Source organism: Hyla sarda, chromosome 1 (assembly GCF_029499605.1).
Source record: "Hyla sarda isolate aHylSar1 chromosome 1, aHylSar1.hap1, whole genome shotgun sequence".
In the NCBI taxonomy this organism is placed as follows: Eukaryota; Metazoa; Chordata; class Amphibia; order Anura; family Hylidae; genus Hyla; species Hyla sarda.
In genome coordinates this window covers 223,289,049-223,295,048 of record NC_079189.1, presented here as the reverse complement: position 1 = coordinate 223,295,048, position 6,000 = coordinate 223,289,049, and positions in this window count along the sequence as shown.

Genomic DNA, 6,000 nt, shown 5'->3' with positions numbered 1-6,000 from the left:
CTCCCGGCGTGCACCGCGTCACCACAGGGAGGATGGAGAGGGAGCAGGATTCATAGTTATGTACAAGGAAACTCCGACGTAGGTGCTCGAATGGAGACGTGTGTAAGGAATATAGTACATGTAGAACAGTGTTTCCCAACCAGAGTGCCTCCAGCTGTTGCAAAACTACAACTCCCAGCATGCCCGGACAGCCTTTGGCTGTCCGGGCATGCTGGGAGTTGTAGTTTTGCAACAGCTCTAGTCACCCTGGTGTAGAAGAATGCTGTGTAGAGCAGTGTGCTCTGCCCACCTGCATAGTATCCTACAATAAACAAGCAATGTTCCGGGCGTGTTTGTGAGTAGTGTTGGGCGCGAATATTTGCATTTCGAAATTTTTTCGTGAATATTGCAAATTCGCGAATATTGCAAATATATTCGCTATATATTCTAAATGACAAATATTCACTTTTTTCCCCAATTAGAATGATGCAAATACACTTGTCAGAGGTTATCAATAACATCCATAGCAACCAATAGTAAAGTTGCCCCACCCCCTCACAGTTTTCTCCCTTGAATACGCAAATATTCATTTATGCGAAATTCGCAACTATAGGACGAATATTCATCTATATATTGGCGAAATATCGCGAATACGAATATGGGCAATGCCGCTCATCACTATTTGTGAGATGGCACAGACTTCATCCCAGAGAGTATGGGTTCTTGTTTATCGCCTTCTTGCAAAATCCATAACTTTTTCTTCTTTTTTAATGGCACCTTCATGGATTGTGATACAAAATAAAAAAAATTTTTTTTGGGGGGGAATAAATAAATAAACAATTGCACAAAAGCAGGTGGAAGGGGTACTTGGAAGATAGCCATTGTGAGAAAAGTTGCACAATGCATATTTTGTTTGCAAAGCGTTAACCCGAATGGACTTACTAAGTAGTTGTCTTTCCAAGGCTTTTAATTAAAGGCGTTCTCTGGAGAGAAAAAAATGTTTTCAAATCAACTTGTGCCAGAAAATTAGGCTGAGTTCACACCACGTTTTGTAACTACGGTTCCTGTATACGGCTCTGAGGAGGAGGGGGCGGGGCTTAATCGCGGCGCCCGCACTCAGCCGTATTTGGGAACCGTATTTAATGCATGTCTATGAGCCGACCAGAGTGAACTGCAGCCTCCGGTCGGCTGCGTTTTCGGCCGTATGCGGTTTCCCGACCGCAGGCAAAAACCGCATACGGCCGAAAACGCAGCCGACCGGAGGCTGCGGTTCACTCCGGTCGGCTCATAGACATGCATTAAATACGGTTCCCCTATACGGCTGAGTGCGGGTGCCGCGATTAAGCCCCGCCCCCTCCTCCCAGCCGTATACAGGAACCGTAGTTACAAAACGTGGTGTTAGCCCAGCCTTATACAGATTTGTAAATTACTTCTATGTAAAAATCTTAACCCCAGAGCATTTTTTGCACATCTGACCACTGTCACTTTAACCCCTTAAGGACCAGGCCATTTTATACCTTAAGGACCGCAGCGTTTTTTGCAATTCTGACCACTGTCACTTTAAACATTAATAACTCTGGAATGCTTTTAGTTATCATTCTGATTCTGAGATTGTTTTTTCGTGACATATTCTACTTTAACTTAGTGGTAAAATTTTATGGTAACTTGCATCCTTTCTTGGTGAAAAATCCCAAAATTTGATGAAAAAAATGAAATTTTTGCATTTTTCTAACTTTGAAGCTCTCTGCTTGTAAGGAAAATGGATATTCAAAATATATTTTTTTGGGGTTCACATATACAATATGTCTACTTTATGTTTGCATCATAAAATTTATGAGTTTTTACTTTTGGAAGACACCATAGGGCTTCAAAGTTCAGTAGCAATTTTGAAATTTTTCACAAAATTTTCAAACTCACTATTTTTCAGGGACCAGTTCGGGTTTGAAGTGGATTTGAAGGGTCTTCATATTAGAAATACCCCATAAAAGACCCCATTATAAAAACTACACCCCCTAAAGTATTCAAAAAAACATTCAGTAAGTGTATTAACCCTTTAGGTGTTTCACAGGAATAGCAGCAAAGTGAAGGAGAAAATTCAAAATCTTCATTTTTTACACTCGCATGTTCTTGTAGACCCAATTTTTGAATTTTTGCAAGGGATAAAAAGGAAAAATTTTTTACTTGTATTTGAAACCCAATTTCTCGCGAGTAAGCACATACCTCATATGTCTATGTTAATTGTTCGGCGGGCGCAGTAGAGGGCTCAGAAGGGAAGGAGCGACAAATGGTTTTTGGGGGGCATGCCGCATTTAGGAAGCCCCTTTGGTGCCAGGACAGCAAAAAAAAAACACATGGCATACCATTTTGGAAACTAGACCCCTCAGGGAACGTAACAAGGGGTAAAGTGAACCTTAATACCCTACAGGTGATTCACGACTTTTGCATATGTAAAAAAAATATATATTTTTTTTACCTAAAATGCTTGGTTTCCCAAAAATTTTACATTTTTAAAAAGGGTAATAGCAGAAAATACCCCCCAAAATTTGAAGCCCAATTTCTCCCGATACAGAAAACACCTCGCATGGGGGTGAAAAGTGCTCTGCTGGTGCACTACAGGTCTCAGAAGAGAAGGAGTCACATTTGGCTTTTTGAAAGCAAATTTTGCTCTGGGGGCATGCCGCATTTAGGAAGCCCCTATGGTGCCAGAACAGCAAAAAAAAAACACATGGCATACCATTTTGGAAACTAGACCCCTCGGGGAACGTAACAAGGGGTAATGTGAACCTTAATACCCTACAGGTGTTTCACGACTTTTGCATATGTAAAAAAATATATTATTTTTTTACCTAAAATGCTTGGTTTCCCAAAATTTTTACAATTTTAAAAAGGGTAATAGCAGAAAATACCCCCCAAAATTTGAAGCCCAATTTCTCCCGATTCAGAAAACACCCCATATGGGTGTGAAAAGTGCTCTGCTGGCGCACTACAGGTCTCAGAAGAGAAGGAGTCACATTTGGCTTTTTGAAAGTGAATTTTGCTCTGGGGGCATGCCGCATTTAGGAAGCCCCTATGGTGCCAGGACAGCAAAAAAAAAACACATGGCATACCATTTTGGAAACTAGACCCCTCGAGGAACGTAACAAGGGGTAATGTGAACCTTAATACCCTACAGGTGTTTCACGACTTTTGCATATGTAAAAAAATATATATTTTTTTTACCTAAAATGCTTGGTTTCCCAAAATTTTTACAATTTTAAAAAGGGTAATAGCAGAAAATACCCCCCAAAATTTGAAGCCCAATTTCTCCCGAGTACGGCGATACCCCATATGTGGCCCTAAACTGTTGCCTTGAAATACGACAGGGCTCCAAAGTGAGAGCGCCATGCGCATTTGAGGCCTAAATTAGGGACTTGCATAGGGGTGGACATAGGGGTATTCTACGCCAGTGATTCCCAAACAGGGTGCCTCCAGCTGTTGTAAAACTCCCAGCATGCCTGGACAGTCAACGGCTATCTGGCAATACTGGGAGTAGTTGTTTTGCAACAGCTGGAGGCTCCGTTTTGGAAACAGTGGCGTACCAGACGTTTTTCATTTTTATTGGGGAGGGGGGTTGTATAGGGGTATGTGTATATGTAGTGTTTTTTACTTTTTATTTTATTTTGTGGTAGTGTAGTGTAGTGTTTTTAGGGTACAGTCGCACGGGCGGGGGGTTCACAGTAGTTTCTCGCTGGCAGTTTGAGCTACGGCAGAAAATTTGACGCAGCTCAAACTTGCAGCCGGATACTTACTGTAATCCTCCGCCCATGTGAGTGTACCCTGTACGTTCACATTGGGGGGGGGGGAACATCCAGCTGTTGCAAAACTACAACTCCCAGCATGTACGGTCTATCAGTGCATGCTGGGAGTTGTAGTTTTGCAACCGCTGGAGGCTCCGTTCTGGAAACAGTGGCGTACCAGACGTTTTTCATTTTTATTGGGGAGGGGAGGGGGGCTGTGTAGGGGTATGTGTATATGTAGTGTTTTTTACTTTTTATTTTATTGTGTGTTAGTGTAGTGTTTTTAGGGTACAGTCACACGGGCGGGGGGTTCACAGTAGTTTCTCGCTGGCAGTTTGAGCTGCGGCAGAAATTTTGCCGTACCTCAAACTTGCAGCCGGATACTAACTGTAATCCTCCGCCCGTGTGAGTGTACCCTGTACGTTCACATTGGGGGGGGAACATCCAGCTGTTGCAAAACTACAACTCCCAGCATGTACGGTCCATCAGTGCATGCTGGGAGTTGTAGTTTTGCAACAGCTGGAGGCACACTGGTTGTGAAACACCGAGTTTGGTAACAAACTCAGTGTTTTGCAACCAGTGTGCCTTCAGCTGTTGCAAAAGCTACAACCCCCAGCATGTACGGACAGCGGAAGGGCATGCTGGGTGTTGTAGTTATGCAACAGCTGGAGGCATACTACTTTGGCTGGGGATGCTGGGGATTGTAGTTATGCAACAGCTGGAGACACACTGGTTTACTACTTAACTCAGTGTGCCTTCAGCTGTTGCAAAACTACAACTCTCAGCAGTCACCGACAGCCAACGGGCATGCTGGGAGTTGTAGTTATGCAACCACCAGATGCACCACTACAACTCCCAGCATGCACTTTAGCTGATTGTGCAAGCTGGGAGTTGTAGTTACACAACAGCTGAAGGTACACTTTTCCATAGAAAGAATGTGCCTCCAGCTGTTGCAAAACTACAAGTCCCAGCATGCCCATAAGGGCATGCTGGGAGTTGTGGTGGTCTGCCTCCTGCTGTTGCATAACTACAGCTCCCAGCATGCCCTTGTTGCATGCTGGGAGCTGTTGCTAAGCAACAGCAGGAGGCTGTCACTCACCTCCAACGATCCTCGCCGCACAGGTCAGTCCCGCCGCCGCCGCCGCTGCTCCTGGGGCCCCGATCCCAACAGGGACGCCGGGGATCGGGGTCCCCAGCACCGGGGGTCGTCTTCCCGCACCCGCTCACGTCCTCCGGAAGAGGGGCGGAGCGGGTTGCGGGAGTGACACCCGCAGCAGGCGCCCTGATTGGTCGGCCGGTAATCCGGCCGACGAATCAGGGCGATCGTGAGGTGGCACCAGTGCCACCTCACCCCTGCTGGCTCTGGCTGATCGGGGCCGTCTCTGACGGCCCCGATCAGCCAATAATTCCGGGTCACCGGGTCACTGGAGACCCGATTGACCCGGAATCCGCCGCAGATCGCTGGACTGAATTGTCCAGCGATCTGCGGCCATCGCCGACATGGGGGGTCATAATGACCCCCCTGGGCGATATGCCCCGATGCCTGCTGAACGATTTCAGCAGGCATCGGGGACCGGCTCCGCTCCAGATGGTTGCGGGGGGCCGGTAAAACACATGACGTTCTCATACGTCATGTGTCCTTAAGGACTCGGAAATGGAGACGTATGAGAACGTCATGTGTCCTTAAGGGGTTAAGCATTAATAACTCTGGGATGCTTTTACTTATGAATTTGATTCAGAGATAGTTTTTTCGTGACATATTCTACTTTACCATAATGGTAAATTTTCGTCGATACTTGCATAATTTCTTGGGGAAATATTCCAAAATTTCATGAAAAATTTGAAAATTTAGCATTTTTCTAGCTTCAACCTCTTAAGGACCCACGACACCACGAGTCCGCTCCTGATCTATAACGCATGGCCCCGCGTCATAGCGGGTCGGGCCCGGCCTCTAACAACGCCCGGGACCCGTTGCTAATAGCGGGCGGCATTGATCGCGGTGCTGCGCGCTATTAACCCTTTAGACGCGGCGTTCAAAGTTGAACGCCGCGTCTAAAGTGAAAGTGAAAGTATGCCGGTTAGCTCAGTGAGCTGTTCAGGATAGCCGCGGCAAAATCGCGGCATGCCGAACAGCTTACAAGACAGCTGGAGGATCCCTACCTGCCTCCTTGCTGTCCGATCGCCGAATGACTGCTCAGTGCCTGAGATCCAGCCATGAGCAGTCAAGCGGCAGAATCTTCTTCTT